General features: G+C 36.4%; 1 protein-coding gene across 4 annotated transcripts in view; it reads left to right on the top strand.

The window, feature by feature from the left end:
• Positions 1-519: 519 nt before the first annotated feature.
• The window catches only part of LOC150105411 (lysosomal cholesterol signaling protein-like), a 153,077-nt gene continuing 133,209 nt past the window's right edge, over positions 520-20,387 (top strand). Inside the window, exon 1 of one of the 4 annotated variants that reach the window (XM_090394141.1) lies at positions 520-1,173. The gene's annotated coding sequence lies outside the window, so the exon portion shown is untranslated. The other 3 variants (XM_090394143.1, XM_090394137.1, XM_090394140.1) reach the window with 3 other exon arrangements.

The following is a 20,387-nucleotide window of genomic DNA, read 5'->3' as shown; positions in this document are numbered from 1 at the left end:
CCCCTTGAATTCCATATTGCAACACCAGAAAAAAAAAAAAAAAAAGCCCTCTTTACCACTTGTAGTATAATTATATAATTTCAGTATCACCCGTACGTTAATCAAAATGCTATTCTGGTGTTTGTCTTCATCCGGAAGTTGGAAACAGGCAGTCCTGACGTCGGATAATGGGAACTGATAAATCCGGTGAAACGAGTTCTTCTGCGCAGCATCGTCATTGTGTAGCTCAGATAGGTCATTAGAATGCTTGTAGGTTGCAAATTATAATGAAGGTCGGACCTTGTGATATTGCATTGATATTCTTTACACATTCTTCGGGAAGAGATACATTTGTTTCATTATGTTTCGCTACTCATCGCATTGAAAAGAACAAAGTCCGCACATAAAAATACATTACGTCACTAACCAATGAACGAATTGAAACTATGCAATAAAACAGAGTTCTGCGCATGCCCATAATCTCGAGAGAAGAACCTATAGAAAATATACAAGCGTATTTCCAAGTTAGGATTCTTTCACTTCAAGAATCGCACACTGATTTTATTTATTTATCGTTAAAGGGGATGTGGATTTTAGGGTTCGTTGTTGGTGCTTGCTACAGACCACAATTGTTATTTAGTCTCTCCAAGTGAGGGTTTCCGCAGCTTTGTAGCACGCCACGTATCCGTGACTTTTCGTGCATGTGGGACTGCTTTAATATTGTGGGGTTTGTTGACGGACAATTGTCATTTCCTGTGAGGAAGGGAATGGGAGACACGATACCAAGAAAGAGGAGTTCAAATGGGGTTTTAATTCCAAAGGAAATTGCTCCAATGAATTATTATTATTTTTTAAAAAACTGCGCTATTGTATTGTATCATTGACCTCTTTCCCTTGAAAGTATTTCGATTATACCCATGCAGTGACATCTAATCTATTGAGGAGACACACAAGTAGAGTCCAGGAAGTATTCCCCGCTTTTAGAATTCGAGAAAACATGAATTATATATACGACATGCATTTCATATTATTATATACGCAATAAGTTAATTCGGGAATCAGAAAAATATCAGCAAAATTTCTGAGTGCAAGAGTCAACTGCGAAATCAACAATGCCACGAGTCGTCGCTTAGTGGCGTGTTGGAAGTGACGCCAATCACGTGATAATGCAATATTGGATGGAGGGAATTGCAGGTAAGAAAACATCAAGCTTAAAAATAAATAAATAAACATCACACAACAAACAATAAGAACGCATAACGGCGGTAAACAACATAATAAAATTAACAAAATAAACAACAACAATAACCATAAAATATAATATATAATACTAATAACAAAGAAAACGTGCAGGAGCAAATATCACTGAATATAACATCCACTTATAAAAGAAAGAAAGAAGTGAGAACTAACGCAGCAAACAGTTCAAGATATTTGTTCTCGAGCTGTGACATATCTGTCACAGCTCGAGATGTGATGTTCTCGCTTTGAATTCCATTCAAAGCGAGATCATCACCAGACAGCTAAAGAAAACTTCCAAGTATTTAATACACTGGACAGCAAGAAGAATCCCAATGCGAACATTAACAGAAAGAAGAAGAAAACACAAATGAACACCGAAAAAAGCGAAGGAAAACTCCACGCTAAAAAAATCAGAAAACGCTATTCCTAAACATGAAAAGAACAAACTCCATTGTAAACACGATAACAAACCAACCAGTGAATAACATCCCGTCTGGTGACGTCACGGATAGTATGTATGTTACTTGGATAACAGTTTTTCGGCTGGCAAGTGAGACTTTGTATTACCGTATTATTTTTTTAGGGAATTATAGAATTTCCCCAAAGATATTTATAGAACAACCTTCATATAAATGCATAGCGTAAACATTATTACTATGACGTGACAGCTGTAATGTTATCAGGGCCGCCCCTAGGAATTTTGCCTTTCCATACAGTAGAATATTTTGCAGCCCCTTCCCCCTTATTTTTCGTATAGTTTATGACAATTTTGCCGCCTCAAAAAAACTTGTCGCAACGTGCAAATACGCGTCTTGCACGGTTGGTAGAGTCGGCCCTGGATGTTATACACCCCCCCCCCATAAGTTCCTTTTGTATATATATATAATTCACGGTTAATTGAAATATAACTCCCCACACTTTTCTATTTATTCTATCTATCTATCTCTCCCTTCCATCTGATTCGGATGGATTGGGTCTCCTCCTAATGAGGAGTCACGGCAAAATATTGCAGCCGGCACGCCACTCCTCTGCTGCGTCCTATTGGAGGTATTCATGACTGTAGTCAGTGTGTGTTCCGGGGCCGATTTGCCTGCTTGCGGGAATAAAAAACCTCAGCTAAACTGGGGGAAAAACCCTACTGCCCTCGCCCAAGACCAGCTAACTTGGCTATGGCTGAGGAAGATCCTTGAACTCCTCTCGTCGTCGACGGGAATCGAACTAGGACACTCCTTCCCCAAGCATATGGTTGCGAAGCGCACAACCACTAGGCAAACCGCGCGGACTTTCTATTTATTACTGTGAAAATTTTGATGAGTAAATTATAGAGATACTTAGCGAAAGAAAGTATTTATGCTAATTGTTAAATGACCTTTCAAAACTCATTCACTGTTCAGTGACAAATTTTGGAAAAGTTTTAAAAATTACATTCATTTACCATCATCACAAGAAACGGCGCCTTTTGCCCTCACGCAGTCGACACTCGCATTGAAACAATTAAAAAAAAAAAAAAATAGTATGCAGACTGCAGTCTGTAACGGAAATATCGTTCCTATCTCATAAAGTAAACAAATACAGGCATTTTTTTTTCCATCTCACTTTGGTGGCAGAGCATGCGCAAAAGCAGTTTTGGAATATGTTGGGTAGTGACGCATTGACTTGGGGTAACGATATAGCGTCAAACTTTTACTGAAAATTATTGCGAACGATACGCACTAAACCGATTTCTAACAAAACATTAATATTTTGTCGATTGTGAAGAGAAAGGATAATTTTGTCATTCTTCCGGTTTTAGAGATGAGGACTCGTCACAAGCTGGATCAGAACATTGGGAAAAAATTTAAATGCTCAAATTTAAGTGTTCAACTCAGTCGTTTCTTAAATCCAATCCACACAGTTTTATTGCAAAAGTAAGTCTCAATATGCAACTCGTGGTCTCGCTGTTCGGAGTCTGAAGATTCGAGAAAACTTGACTGTGTTGTGGACTGTTCGCTTGTTTTGCGGGAGGAAAATCTCTCCCCCCCCCCTTATGAAATCGGTGAGACCTTTATAAAGGCTGCTTATCTTCGTTCGAATAGTCCGTATTGAATAAGGCTGCAGAAATATCGTTTTTCCAACCGTCGATAACAACTGAGCTATGAAGGTTTCTTCAGAGTTGTGGTAACTGTATACCGCATGTAATACAGATTGAATAATTCACAAAGATTATTTTAACTCTCTAATCGTTTTTTTTTTGGGGGGGGGTGATTAGACTCGTAGAGAGACAAACGTATATACTCCAAAATACAGCCTGGATTGTTGGGAAAAATTGTCTCCATTGAGTCCTTCTAATCTTCTTTCTAACGAATTTCTAACGAGAAACAATAGAAACTATTAGAATATCCAACATACATTCTAACTCCCCCCCCCCCCCCAATTTTGTTGGTTCAAGAGAAAGGCTGCTATCTCCGAGTAGGAGACTATTGGGAATATCTCATTCACGAACACTGACCGGGAGATTTCGTTTCCTTGACGCATACACATATTTATTGACAATCAGGCATCTGTTGCAATGCCTTAATGGGTTGGACAATGTCCTGATATTCTGTCATAAGCGGAAGTGCTTTTAACTGCACATCCTGTCAACTGCGCTTATTAAGGTTTTCTTCAACCGAAGAAATTGCTACTTCGTCACTGTGCACCGACAGTCGGTCGCGTGACTTGCGAAGTTACTAATGGCAGCGACACAAAACGGGTTGCACGAAAGTTCACCGCAACTCGCCAACACAAAGTGTCAATGCTCCAGCAAGATTTGCTTGTTTTCTTTAATAGGAATTTTTTGTTTGCGTAACATTGGTATATCGAACTTCAGTTCGATAGCACTTCAATTCATACTTCAGTTCTATAAAACAAAAAACGGGAGTCTCCAACCTTTGCACAGTCAAGGTGACCAACTTCCATTTTGATAGTACTGCAATTAAACAAATATCGTTGAGTGTAAATTGCGTCAGTACTTAAGGCGCCTCTTGGGCATCAGCCACTGGACAGCGTTAAACGTTCTTAACGAGGAAACTGATTCATAATGAAAACATTTGCAGGGGAATGCAACTATAATGATTTTAATAAACGCCCTGTATAAAAACTATTTGCCAATCTACTCAACGACATGAACAAATAAATTCCGGAGGAGGAGGAATTTATTTAATTTTTCTATGGGGCATAGAAAAACATATTAACGAAATCACATACAAATTCTTTATTGTGTACAGCAGAGATTCCCAAATTGTGGGTCGCGCCCCACTGGTGGTTCGCGAGATAATTTGGGGTGGGTCTCTTTCTACCGCAGCTTTAAGAGTGCTGCCTCCTTTTATTACTTCGTACATATGTGAAGTTGGATTTCGGCAATGATAGGAATTAAAAACAAATTTTGAAATAAACTTCAATTATCAAACACCTTGCGTCAGAAAAGAACACATGTCAATGTGGACGTCAATGACGTCATCAGCAAAAATATAAAACAAGCACATTCTTTACATACACCTCATGTATCTAATTCATAAATTTATATATTAATTAAGTGTATTCAATAAAAATTTAAAAGTAGTAAAGCGATATTTTTTATTCAACCTCCCCTTTCTTTTAAAATATTCGTTACAAGCGAGTGGGTCGCGAAAAATTACTGTTTTCGAAAGTGGGTCTGGATCCATAAAAGTTTGGGAAGCCCTGATGTACAGTATCAGTCTGTGCGTATTTATATTTTTCACAAAAGTAGAAATTTGCTTTAATAACGCTTAGCACTTACTCATTTTTATGTATGTTAGAAATCGATCTGAAGCAAATTTTTATTCCCGTTTCGTAGGAATTGTCACGAGACGATAAAAGACGCAAAACTGAGTAGGAATTTGCCACTTGGTTTAAGATTGTCTACTAAGAGGAATTTTGGTGGGGCGTAATTTATTTTAACCTAAGGGGAGAGAGAGAGGGGGGGATAGGGTCTTTTTTGTGTGTTTGTGACATCCCTGACAGGTTTTTATGCCTAGAGATTCGAAGCGACGTAATTTGGTTTCGTTTCCTCCTAAGTCAACGGTAACTTTTTAATTTCAAGGTGTGTTTAGATATTGTATTGTGTGTAATGATATTTCAGTAGTGGGCTTTTATTGCTCTTACTGGTGTGTTTTAGTTTTCGTTTCTTTTAGTGTTGGAATATAAATATTCTGATAATGAAATATTGCAATCTCTCGCTCCAATACACAAGATTTCCAAAAAGAACGAAACGAATAGTATATCCAACATAACAGTTAGCGCATCGTGATTGGAAATTAAACTTGTAGTAAACATCACGCCTTAGCAATAAGTCCGTCTGAGATATTGTGGCTTAATGTTTTACTAAATTTTGTAGTTTGCCTGCGGTGCAGACAATTTTGTAATTAGAATATCTGAAGACGTGTTTAATGGTTTCATAGATATTGTGAATGCGGGGGAATTTTAGAATAGCGTGGGATTTAGATAAATTGCTTTGGGAAGAAGGCATACAGTTTCGGGATACGCAAGTAGCATAATCTGTTAATTGTTGGGGGTATTGGAAAGAACAGATGTCTTTTAGGCGTGTGATTTCTTGGTTTAGAGCAGTGATTGGAGAACTGAATTTGTAAGCGTTAATGAAGTGGGTTAAAATAGCCGATCTTCTTATACAGTAAAGGTGAGTGATAGAAGGAGAAATCTAAGTAGTTTGCAATGTTAGTAGTTGTGTGGTGTACTTTAGTACTAATATAATGATCAGATCTGGTGATAATCAAATTTAAAAAAGTCTATAAATTTATTTTCCTCGCATTCCTTAGAGAATTTTAGTTTACGGCTAAAAGCGTTTAAAGAAACGATTAGTTTTCGTGTGGCATTCTGGTATATAGGACATCGTCGACGTACTACCGTAGTAAGAAGTTGAAAGGGAAGGGTGAAAGAATTGCGTTCCCATTTGAGCGAAGAGAAGGCTAGCAAGTTGACCACTTAACGTTTTTGGCCCATGAGAACACCGAAAATCTGTTCGTAAAAACTGTATTGTCATATTTAAAGAAGTTTGCTGAGATTATAACCTTAATCAATGAAAGAATATCAAAAGGGGGATAATTTTGTACGTTCTGGTTGATTGTAGTCATTTGTAAGCAGCGTGTGGACGATGTCAGAGTTCGGGGCACGTCGACGTTGGTCGATAAAGACGATCATCAAACGAATAGTGATACTGTCGGGTGATTATGATAGTTGGTTTTATACGCCTGAAGAGTTCGTCGGTATTTTTAATTTATATTTCATTTATAATTAATATTTCAGTCGTTATGAACAAGGTTTTTTTTTTTTTTTAAGTGAGATATAATGTACAGAGTACAGTCGGGCCTTGAACAACGCCGGTTTGAATTGCGCGGGTCCATTTATACGCTGATTTTTTTCGATAAATATATTGGAAAACATATTGGAGATTTGCGACAATTTAAAAAACTCGCAGACAAACCTAGAAATATCGAAAAAATTAAGAAAGAGTTAAGTATGCCATGCCTTCATAAAGTATATGTAGATACTAGTCTATTTTATCATTTACTACCATAAAATATACGCAGATCAGTTATAAAAAGTTAAGATTTATCAAAACTTACGCACCTGAACCTTACAGGTTTAGGTGCGTAAGTTTCGTTTGCAATCGAGAGAAATGTAAACGCACTTAAAGATGCAAGGTTAAATCATAACTGCATAAAATTAACTGTTATTAATTAGTTAAATTAATTAATAGCATAAAAATTTTATAACCATTCATTCATTAGTGTATAGGCTAGGCTACCGCGAAGCAATCTGGGCTACCATAAAGCAATCATATTGCTGCTGCTTCATTATCAATGCATGAATCGTTATGCCTGTAAATAAATATGAATTTCCTTTTCCCATTGATTATATCCAGCTTGTTTTTCTACCCGCTACAGGGTGAAGGCTTCTCCCATTGCTGGAGGGGTTCGGCCTGCTACCCCCATGGTGATCCACCCCATCTTGGGGAAGTGTTTATTCACATATGAATGAATGTATGAAGGCGAAAGACAGTCACGAACATCCATGTCTCGGCGGGATTCGAACCCGCAGTCTCTTGGCTGGAGAGGGGGATACGTTCACCACTCCCTGCCCTTGCACCTTATCTTTCAATTTTTGATGCCTAGTGTTAGTGAAACGAAAATATCTGCAGTGTTTTGTATAATATAAAACAGTATTGACGTAGGTACTGACAAACAGACGATTCATCTTGTAAATAGACGACTCACGTCGTCTTACGGTATCGATAAATATCGTGACCTTACGGTATCGATAAATACAATACAGTACTGTATTGTAAATATATTTTGTCTTCCTTATGATTTTCTCAATAAGATTTTCTTTTCTCTAGATTACTTTATTGTAAGAATATAGTATATAATACATACATACCATACAAAATAAGTGTTAATCGACTGTTTTATCATCCCTTAATTTAAATAATATTATTCTTGGTTTTATGTATACATAGGATAGGATAGGATATGAACATTTACCGCCAGCTACTGATGAAAAAAAGTTAAATACATTCTTTATGTTTTTATTACATTTGGAAACATGGCTGATTTCTTTCGTGTTTCATACTAATGTACCACCATACTTCAAGCAACTTCTCGTGTTTGAACATAAAAAGGTTCATGAATGAGAATACAGTCGATATTTGCTTGTTTTCCGGCCTATTTTCATAGTTTGTTTTTATATCGCTGATCTTCATTTCAAATTTACGAAGCAGAATACTGTGTTTGTATTTGAAGTCTGAGTTGCTCAGCCTGATTGGACATGCCCTTAGGTTGCCAAGACGTAGGTAGTCCGAATCCAGTCTAGAATGCAAAGGGCTTTTATACCGACGTTTTGGTTACGAATAAGCGATTTCATACGGAGATGGCAGAGGATTTGACTTGCTCGAAACTCTGGATTTCATCCCACAACCAGGCAGACTGACCAGAAAGGTATTCCCAGTTTACACAAAAGAATATATGTTAAAGTGGATAAAACTAATTATCTTATACTATTACGAGTAGCATGGTCAGTAGCGGCTCGTGGCTTGAAATCGTGGGGGTGCTGCAACTTTCGAAATACACATACACACACTGTAAGTACGGTGTATACATGTTTGGATAAAATATCAAAATTATGGTAAAAAAAATGTTTATTATCGATAAAATTATACAGTTTGGTATAATTCAAATTTACTTAAAAATAAAATCCATTCTTCTTGTTTCGAGCGAAAAGGACAATAACATACCACATTGTCTTACTCCTGATTTCACATCACACTATCGTTCTAGTCAACAGTTAAGGAAATTATTATTATTTCACACCTCCAGGGAGTCCAAGACTCATCGAAGGAGAGTGTGCCAACAGCATCGAACGATTGATCCCTTCCAACTACTCACCGCGCTTAACTTTTTGCGAGCCATTAGTAGCAGAGGTCCTACCAATCGACCAACTTTCGCTGGCAATGAATGTCAGGTTATTAGTATTAGTATTATTACTACTACTCAGAAATTATGATATTGCTTTGCACATAACATTTAAGCCGATATAGGTCCTTTTATTGCTGAATTTTATTACTTTCTGGTGAAAATTATGGCTTCATGCAATAAAACGTATCGTGGGAAAAAAATCTTCACCCGTAGGACATTTCTAACTTCGCAGCCAGTCACGCGACTACTTTGCACGTGCGGTTATCTACGATGGGAAATTAAAATACTCTTTTGTCGGTTGCAAAGCAGCGCAGGTTATTAAATTTAAAGTTTATCATAAATCCGTGAAAAATCACAACTCAATTCTCAGATGAAATTATTTTATTATTATTATTATTATTATTATTATTATTATTATTGCATGACACCTCCAAGGACTCATCGAGGGAGGGCACTCTACTCTAATCCGCTACACACATCTAATCGTCTCCTCTACTACTTTATTCTACACCCAATGCCATCTACCGTCTATCACCACCACTATTTGCGTGTAAGCACTTTCCAAATTTAGACAATTTTCGTATTATATTACATGCGCAGTTATTGTCATTTTATCTTTCTATCAACATGAACAACTTTTAATTATTCAGCAAATGTCAAGTGATTATGAAGAAAAGTGTACATCAGTGTCCTGGAGCTAGCGTTGCCCTCTGGTGATCCCCTCCACACCCAACGATGGATTTTTTTTTAGTGTCTTCATTGTAAGCGTGAGCTTGTCTCTGTCGTTGACACACATGGTTTGTTGTCTCAAGACCTCAGTTTCTTTATTACTTTTCTTTAAAACAAATCATGCGATAGGATTTATACCTTTAACGATTGTGTTTTATTTCCGTACAGTATTTTATGTTACAATTTTTAGCGCAGTGTTCCCTCTTGCGCACATCTGAAATTTTCTTTTAAAAACACTGCTGGTTCTAAGCCACTGTTTACACGGTCGCTTTTGCTTTTCTTTTCTTTCTTGACGTTTTGTAATTGATTTTTCAACTGCTGTTGGATTTTATCCAGTTAGATCACGTGCTCTTGGCTGGCCAGCGACCTCGTTAAGAATGAAATAGGCGGCCTTCCATTTTCAAACGGATGGGAAAGCGACGATAGGCTGGAGCGATTGCTTTTTTTACTAGACTCATCTAGCGGAAGAAATCTGAAGGTATATGAGACAGACTCAAAGCTACGTACGAAGATGACGTCATTTTATGACGTCAATTTCGTCATTAGGGAGTGTAAATATTTGCAGCTGTAAAAAAATTAGACGAAATATTGTTTGAGACAAATTTCGTTTAATCCAAAGACTTAAATTAAAATTAATTTAATATTAATATAAAATTAAAGATTTCATTATTGATTTGTCGTCTCTGAAAGTTGTCAGTTGGTTAGCCAACTGACTTGTAGTTGGGTCAACTTACCTTTTAGTTCGTTAGTATCGAAACGAGACCAGCGGACTGAAAGATATGTTGGCAGTTTTTCATAGCGAAGAGGAAAAAAGTTTTCCCTTCTTGTGCATAAGTAGAGCTCTGTGCAGCAAATTTTCAATGAGCCCGCGCGCGCGTGTGTATTTACTTTTTTTTTTTTTTTTTTTGTTTGTTGATTGGTTGGTAACATAACTCGGATTTGTATATCGCAGTGCACTTTTTATCCTTAATACGTTTAGATTTATTTATCTTCATTTACTGGCACATGCCCTGAAGGGTATATATCCCCCGATACCTGGTGTTACTCTAAATTTCCAGCACTAGTCGCCAGGGATGCTTTGGGCTTGCTTTTTTTATTGCTTCATTATGAGTTCGTCAGAACCCATCTCGAGCGTCATCGCTATACCTCGCAGCGCTTTCGTGTAAACGCAGTTTAATGGCTGTCGGTTGCTTTGTGCTTATGCGATTTTTGAAATAAACGAATGTATGAAAGGGCTTGTTTTAAACTCGGTCGAGCATCTTCAAGAAATGCCGCAAAGAACTTGGAGCCTTTCGGTGGAAGAATCCATTATGGCATCCAAACAATTTCGCCAGCCGGGCTCTGCTGAGCATAAAAATGGGTTCATTTTTTTTGCATGGGAAACAGTTAAATGACCTGAAGAGCTCATTTAAGTAACTGTCAACCAACAATGTTACAAAAATGAATTTTAATACTTTTCTGTTTTCAGGTTTGAGATTTTAAGTGCTGAGTACGAAATATGGACGTTTATGCGAAGGTAATGATGGTGTGGCGTTTGTTCACTTGCAATATAATTTTTAGATTCATTTAGATGTCAATTGTTCAAACAACATACCTCCATTAAGAGGCTAAACCATATACATTTCACGTCACTCCAGAACGCCCTTACACTTATTAGATTTCACATAATTTTGATCGCCCAGTGATGGGCTTACTGGAGGCCTGAATTGGCATTGGGACAACGTTGGTTCTTTAGAAAAACATCTCTGAATTGTCTAACCTTTTTCAACTATGGCAATGCTAAAGGAACGTGCAGTATGATTCTAATAATAATGATGATGATGATGATGATGATAATAATAATAATAATAATAATAATAAAACTCTTTAGTAATATAGCCGTTATCAATCTTGTTGGCCATATCAACCTTTATATCATATGTCAACCTTTGCAGGTTGGTCGATTGGTAGAGTCTATGCTACTAATGGCTCACGCAAAAAGTTAAGCAAGTTTGAGCGCGGTTAGTAGTTGGAAGGGACAATCGTTCGATGCTGTTGGCACACTCTCCCTCGATGAATCTTTGGACTCCCTGGAGGTGTCACATAACAATAATTATTATATTTATTCAACTCAGACTTCGATAAGGAGTTATCAAGCTTTGTTGAAGAGTACCCCATCCTACCCAGAAATGTTACCCACCCCTCCTTCTGCAGTCATATTCGTTATGTTGTGCTCTTATTTAAAATTATTTCCCCCTGCTACTTCCTGCAGCTGTTTTTGCCTCCATCTCTCTCTCTCTCTCTCTCTCTCTCTCTCTCTCTCTGTTCCATTTTTATGTTGCTCTATTTTTAGGTAATCACCATGTTTGTCTAAGATCCATGTTCATTTTTCCTCCGTGGGTATTTCGTTCTTCACTCCGTGTATTCACTTTTCTTGTTCGTCTTTCCTAACTCTGACTACGTGTTTCCTTTAGCTAATACTTCGCTTTTTTACTTTTTGCAGGATACGATATCAGAGCAAGATTTGCGCTGCAGAAACTATTCACAATTCCCAACAGAGTTATTTTGTGATTGGGTAATTCCAAATATTGAAAAGAAAATAACTCATTGTCAGAATAGAGTTTCTGAAATTCCATAATCGCTCTTGCGAGGTTCTCAATGGGCGAACACTGAGAATGAACACTTCGAATGAACTGGCATTTCCCTTAGCTACCTGAGATAAGTGGTTAAGCTATAAATAAATAATCAAATGGGGATTATTCCCTTGTAGCTGAATCATGAAAAAATCTCTTTGGTTTCCTTTTAACCTGGAAGCATGTAAAGGTCCTGTGCTAAAAAGGCAAAACCTGGAATCCTCTCTTTTTGGTGCTCAAAATTTCCTTACCCAATTCTATCGCGTTAATTTGCTGTGTCTGTCCTTCTATAAATTCCGATAATCATTTATCGGAATTTATAGTCTATTGTCCAAACGGTGAGGTCATCTTTCTTGAAAAGTTGAATGGCCATAACGCAAAACGGCTTCCAATGATCTTAACCGATCGCTTACTTGCTATAATACAATCCTTTACATCTTCCCAACGTTCTTGACGTTTCTTCACCGGTTTTGCAATTCTCTTGGGCAACGCGGTCCATTCATTCATCCAAACTCCCGTTTCTATGGTGAGCGAGTGCAGTCGTAACATGCTCTTCTGTTGGAAAGATCTCAAGCTCTTTGAATCGGTCAGATTCCAGAGATGAGAGCGAATATCTGGGAAAGGAAGTTGGTTGTTCATAAAATTGATGTAGTTAACGGAACAACCAGCTTTTTTTTTTTTTTTATTAGAAAACCATGTACATTATATATAGTTAGTATTTGTATTAGTCCTTTCCTTGCACAAAAAACATAATAAATAAATAAAAATAAGTAAAATAAATGACTTCATATTTTAGAGAGAAAAAAAAAGGTTATCAAACGACTGTTACAATCTATTACATGCTAAGAAACCACGACACACCATGGCAGAAACAAGATAAGTGGATTCTGTTTCATTTCTTATACGAAGGCGTGAACGAGATCTCATCTGTTCAATGCCCTAAAACTGGGTCATCACCAGGGACGAATTCTCCATGCTTACTATGCTTGCTGCGCAAGCTCATTAAATGAGAAAGAAGTACTATTTATTTGTTAATAAATGCATGCATTTATAAGCATTCCACTTAGGCTTTTATTTTTGTAGACAGAAGACGTTTTAAGCTTGCGCGGCAATAATTGAGCTTTGCGTTGTGTAACGAAGGCCGATGCTTGCTCGTCTAGTCAAAGCTGCCTTGGCTTGCTCAGTTGTAGGAGCTTACAGGTTCTCGCAGCAGCACTGTGGTTTCATGCGCGCGCATAGCCATTTCTGCCCCCTTCACGATATCTTAAACACAAGGCCATACGCAGTCAACGTAGCTCTGTCCAGTGAGCTTCAGCCAGCCTTTAGAAGTGTTCGTGTTGCTTGGGAAAATTAAGTTACAACCAACTTTTTATGACGATGTTAATGACCAATTCATAAAGAAGAACCGTAGGGTAGAATTTGTATTCAAGTAGCTAAATTGAAAAAGATAGAATATCGTTTGTAAAATATATGTTGTATTTGCATGATTGTACAAATTTCTAAATATATATAGTTTTAAATGGTCAGTACTGTAATTCATTATTCCGATAATCAGATTTCAATCACACCTCTCAATCCCTGAATGATAATAAGAGCAAGCTTGAATTTCAAGACCAGCATTCGCCGCTGGTCATCACTTATAAGCCAGTTCGGTCATTTCAAAGCCTTTAACATTTTTTTCAACTGTGGATTCTTTTTTAAGAGTATTTAAGGCTGTATTTATTTATTTATTTTTTGTTCGTGACAAGCAGACTGAAAGAAGTTAAAATTTCCTGCCGCAGTCTTGCTATAGTCTCGAGTTCACGATCTCGAGTACAGTTACAACGTATTTGTCGGTCTTACCAGCCTGATGGCCTTTAATAATATTTCGCTTTAAGAATATAGGTACTATATTAGTAAATAAAAACATCTACACAAGTGGTAGTCACCTATGTATTGATAACATCCCTATAGAATAAGTTGACTCCTACAAGTGCTTAGGACAAACAATAAAAATGAATAACGATTTATCTGAAGAACTAGCAAAAAGAAAGAAAGAAAGCTGCATGGCTATCATTCAACAGACTAAAAAAAACACTTACTGATCCAAATCTTGACATCTCTGCGAAGGCAAAACTATTTAATAGTGATATTCTACCATCACTCACATATGGATCAGAAACATGGAACACGACAAGAAAAGAAGAGACTCTCAGAATAACTCAGCATGCAATAGAACGCAGGATTTGTAACATCAGCAGAATGGAACATGTTAGAAACACGGAACTAAGAAAGAGATCCGGCATAAAAGAGGTGGTAACTGCAGTATATGAAAGCAGGTTGAGATAGGCAGGTCACATAGCCAGACTCAACGATACCAGATGGACATATAGAATACTCAACTGGCAACCAAGAATAAAGAGAAAACCAGGAAGACCACCTACAAGATGGGAAGATCCAGTAGTGAAATCTATGGGCATAACATGGAAGAGAGAAGCTCAAGATCGAGATCGTTGCAGGCATCTTTGTGACCTACACTCATGGAGAAATCCTGAGTGAAACACGGATCCATCAAGGTTAGTAATGGACTACCATGAGTCCAAAGACTCATCGAGGGAGGTCACCCTACTCTACACTCTCATTTCCACCACTTAATCTACCAACTACACCGAACAGCTATTAACAATCATCTACACACAGCGCCATCTACTGCCCATCACCATTAGTATTTGTGTTTATAAATTGCATGTATTGTCGAGGCCGATTTGTCTGTATGTGGGATGAAAAATCCCGATTTCCGGGCGAAAAAAAACAAAATAAAATAAAACTTCGTAGAAGATCGGCTAGTTCGCCTTCAATTGAAAAAAAAAAAAAACTATATAAAAAAAAATTCCAATCGAAGGGCGCAATGTACTATCGCCATTCTTTCAATTGCGTAAGGAGGGGCTTTATTTATTTGTTATGATTTAATTAACAGCCACAATTATTACTGTGAGCTAATTGCGTGTATTGTATACTGTTTTTATTTCACAATTCACTTACCAATTTATTATGTAATATTTTAATAATTCGGAAGACTACGCGAAGGAGAAATTTGAAATCACGAGGCTGCAATGTCATGTTTTAGAATTAGTGTTTCGTTCAGTCAGCTGTCGTGAGATGGCGCCAGGTCTGTTTTCGAGGTTTAGTGTGATATGTTCAACCACCTTCTCAACAGCGGTGCTACTTAGAAAGCGCGATGTTTTCTAGTTTTAGGAAATCAGAAAAAAATCGCTCACTGTACCTTATGATAAGAATTTCCGAAAGATTCTTGTCAGCGATAAAAAAAAGGGGGGGGGGTTACTTTTGTTATTCAGTCTTCGAGGCACGTCAACAGCTTTCGTGTTTTTTTCTAGACGACAATTATGGGCAGATTATGTAATCTCTGAACGTGTGCTGTTAAATACACTGGAATTAATTAAAAGTGAGCACTGCAAATATCAGTGTGGTTTGACAATGCTTTGTCACTGCTGCTGTGAAATCGGAACAGCCAGATAAGGTGTTACTACATGCCATTATCACGTGTGTTTTACCAGAGAATAATCATTAATTTTGTCTTCTAATATTGTATTTTTTTTTTGTTTTGAATTATCGGAAATCCTCTTCTGTTTATATGTTTGAGTGGTACATTAGTTTACCGAGAAGCGGAATACAAAAATTCATTATGGTCAATTTATATAAAATATTCTAAATATGATTTTAACAAAGATTAAATTATAAGTATTTCATCAAGAAACAAGTCTCTATCCCTCGATATGTTATTTGCGCTTTGGTACAATAAATTATTTCTCACAGTAGCGCACTCAGGATTTAATCTTGGAGGGGACCCGAGTTGAGTAGACGATTTGAGCATACACACTACGCATCGCATACGACTTATGACTGAGCGTCTGCAATGATCGCTAATTCATAAGTAGTATAGACACAGAAGACACGACACAACATAATAATAAAAAAAGGAGAATTTTAATTAGTAAAATATTTTTGGAAAATTTTCTAGTGTTTTTTCCTTTTTCTTTGGAGGGGCCAGGCCCCCCCCCCTCTGGGTACGTCACTGATTTCTCATATTCTTCTTTAAAATTTCCGAGTTCATAATGTCACAAGAATTAGTAGTTTATGTAATCTTTCTCTCCTTAATTTCAGCCTTACAGTTAATAAATTCTTATTTACTTCTCTGATGAGAACCAACAATTTAAAACACCTGTCAGTCTAGTTAGTGAAATCCCAAAGCACTAATAAATGGCCAATATATATGGACTCCTGGCCAGAGTTCACGCCTTTTAAGTAGTGCAACCCAAGGCAACTCGTATGCCGAAGGTTATATTCTCATAAGCTCTCAGGAAAGTTCAATCCGGTATAAGATCAGAATGGATATATAATATCATTTTTTTATATTCTTCTTCTTTCGTTATCTTATCTTTGTTATCTTCTTTTCTTATCTTTGTGTCTTTTTTTTTCTTTTTTCTAGAGACGTTGTAGCTTCTTTAAGAAGAAGCTGTACGTGTACTGAAATGGCGGTCATAATTCTGTAAAATTAAGTAAAAGCTGTACGAGTCTTAAAAGAGGGTGATGTTAAATTTTGATTTAATTGTTTTAAATAACAAGAACAGTATCGATCAGAATTTCCCATTTTGGCTGGGATCTGTGTTCATGGAAGTAATGGCTATATTTATTTAATAATAAAATTTGTTTTTGTTTCATAAATGTGAAAAGAATCTATTTATTTCATTATTCGTTGTTACAAGCAAAATTTTAAACCGTTTTCTTCTGTGAATGTTTTTTTTTCAGTTTGTATATCGGACACAATTGGATCTGATTTTAATAATTTTCAGAATTTAATTCATTTACCGATAGATGGCGCTACAACCACAGTATTTTCTGCAGTTTTGTTTGATCGGTTTTTATTTAATTTAATACATGAATTATACGAGTATGTGCAAATCAGATGCACACACCGTACATTATGTTCAGTTTCTTTGTGCACATCTGAAGGCTAGATAAAGTATTATGAAACAGTTCTTGGAAAACAATCTTAACAAACGCAATTCCCTATGCATCAGTATCCCTGATATGACAGGAATATTAATGAGAAGTTTGACTTTGGTTTTTTCTAGGGATTTGAATAATCACTGTATTGGTATGTTGATTTCAACACAATGTTGTTGCGGCCAGTTTTGAATTCTTTAGTGTTAATTTAGCATCTTCTTTTTAAATGAAATCACCGATTTTGTAGTCTGTTAAGAAATTGCTTTAAGACGTTTTTCTTCTCCCTTCGTTTTTATTTATTTAAAATTTTTTTTTTATGCAGTTGCATAATGAAACTATAATTATGATACACTGTTGTTTAAGCAGTTTGTTACTTAGAATCTATTACATCAGGCAATAACTGGCATATAAAGTTTTACTTATGACTAATTATCTGTGTGGGTAATTATTAATACGTAATTAATTAATTATATTATAAACATGCATATTTTACAACAGAGATAAGTTTTGGATGGATTATGAGAAATTTAAGTTTGTACAGATAGTTATTTGAATACTTAATAATCCACTGTTTTTATTTTGGTTGATTAAATATCTTTTGTTTTATTTCATTTTTGGTATTAAGACAGGTTCTGTTTGTCTCAGCTTTACAACAGAATCTTGTTAACACAAACTTATACAAAATTTACTTTTGTTTCGTATCTTAAAAATTGTATATAAATAAGAAGGTTTATATAATAATAATATTATTATTATTATTACGTGATACCTTCAAGAAGTTCAAGAACTCATCGCGAGAAGGCACTCCATTACACATACCTGTCTCCTCTACTACTTAATTCTACACACACTACTATCAACGCCATCTATCGCACATCACCACCATCAACAATATATAAAAACAGTATATAATAACAGAATTATAGTGTTTAATTCCCTTGTCATCAGTGGGCTTTTTCACATAAATATATTTATTTATTAAAAGATTTGGTTAGCATGAATTTTAAACTCTGTTATTGTAAAGTCTGTCATTATCTCCCGCAAGAAATAAATTATGTTTATTTGTTTCGTTAATATAAACCGCTTGGTTACGAATCTGCTATCTCATCTTTGCGCCTGCGCTCAACTACCAAGTTCTGCGTTTTCCCGAAAGATGGCACTCAGGTCACATAATGTTTAAATGGAGTATAACAGTAAGATTAATTACAATTGTTATACTTATTTAATGGTTTTTTGTTAAAATCTAATTTTCGTGCTATTTTTAAAAGATCTGAGCTGGTGTCTTTTTAATAATTAATTTACAGTTTATTTATATTAAACATCGCATTGCAGTTATGGCGAAGAAATGCAAACGAAGAGGTTGGATTTTCCTGTTCTTTTAATGTTAATGCTGTGATTCTACTTTGATAAATAAAACTCAAAGAAAAAAAAATTAAATAAAAATAATATACATTTTTTTATTATTCTTAGATATACGACTTAAGTTAGATGTACGTTCCAAAGAAAATTTAGGTTCCTTGAATTTAGTATTAACGAGATTGGACTGCACGTGTAGCTTTTTTTTTTTTTTTTTTCGTATGGAAGTGAATTACAATATTTTATTACAGCATTCGCAGTAGCCTCTCTCTCTCTCTCTCTCTCTCTCTCCCCTTTGAACTAACCAGAAGTGAATGCTCAATGCAGATCATCATCATTCTATGGCGACAACGCCTTCGCCTGTTGAATGTTTTATAACATATTTCTGTGTGTGTGGTGTGAATCCAAACTAGCTGTTTAAACCCCTCTCGTAACTCGCACGTTTCTGGTCGCTTTATGAAATTTAAGCATTGAATAACTTGAACTCTTTATGTATCTATAGGTTTCTAGTTCGTTTCTGAGGTTCTGCGGAAAAAAAACCCCACAAACTAGTACATATATTTGATGATTCCAAGTCTTAGTTGCCCCATCAGAAACTCTAAACGACCCAAATAAGAGGAATGAAATGCATTGAATCTTCCGATCCCCTAAAACTTCACGTTCTATATGGGAAGGTGGATCCAGTGAGACACTTCGAAATGAAGAGTTATGCTAAACGGACGCTTATGCAGCTAATGAGTTCCACCACACGTATGATGAACTGGAGTCTGGCGACGCCCACCCACTTATTTCCCAAGGTGCATCCATGGGTGGCGCACTTCTGAACGCTATTAATTCTGTTGACAGTACAAAGCTTTTATCACTTGATTCATTGGCGAAATCACAGTCTGGATGACCATTCAGAGAGAAGGGAAATTTGTTCGTCGATGTGGGGGAGTATTAAAGGTTACACACGATTTTCTACAGTCTTTGGGTGGTGACATTTCTTCTGTATAAAAGTTGCGCCCAGCATTGCCCAGAAAACTAGCGAAATTTATCGATGTCGCAATATTTGTATAGTCTCGCGCAACAGTCTGTAAAACTGTGAGGAGTTGTTGATCGTTTTATTCTTAAAGAAGAGAAGTGAGAAATTCTTATAGATCTATTGTATTCACTTAATTTTCTTCCTTATCTTGTTTCAGAAAAGAGTATTGCGTCTTCTAAACTTCGAGGATTTTTGGAATCTTCACAGGGAAAATAGGGCAGAAGGATACTTTTTGACACGCACAGGAGAAAAATCTAGAATTTGGATTCCTTATTTGTTTATTCTCTACTGGAGTTAATATGGGTTCATTCGCTACTGTATTATATTGCATAATAATTGTATAATAATTGCCTTCGTAGCTCAGTTGGTTTTGACGAAGCCCTTTGCTTAGAAAGGACTGGATTCGAATTCCATCTATGATCCCCCTCCTTTTTTTTAGCAGGGATTTTCTATTAAAGGTGAGTTAGCCGGTCTCATACACGGAGGTGGAGCTTACCTTCTCTCAGAACAGGCAAACCGTCCTCCTGAACAACACACACACACACACACAATAATCAAGGAGTGCAGTAGAAGAATAAAATCTCAAAGAGACTCAACCACCTCTAAGAACGAACGAAAATTAGATGGATGAAATTTTATAATAATAATAAAAAATAATTTTTATCGGTCTTCTAGATTACAAATACAAACTCAAAATCTTGCAACGAGGGCATATCACCATGAACTGCAGGTTGGCATTTAGAGCCTGCGCAATGATATTTAGGATTGATATTGCAGTGGTATTTTAATGCTTACAGTGGAAATCGTGCTGTTATCAACACTACATGAATACTAAAATTACATACAAATTGGTATTGTACATTCCGAAACATTGGCAAAAAAATCTCGTAATATTTTTTAACGATATTGCTTCCCCCCCCCCCCCCCCCCCAGTAGTGTTTTGTTCAGACCAGTAGAAACTGTTGTAACATT

The sequence above is a fragment of the Typopeltis vanoorti genome, chromosome 6 (assembly GCF_054136105.1).
Source record: "Typopeltis vanoorti isolate ZY-2024b chromosome 6, IOZ_Tvanoo_1.0, whole genome shotgun sequence".
Lineage (NCBI taxonomy): Eukaryota > Metazoa > Arthropoda > Arachnida > Uropygi > Thelyphonidae > Typopeltis > Typopeltis vanoorti.
Note: the sequence above shows the minus strand (reverse complement) of the source record. Positions and strands in the feature narration are given on the sequence as shown.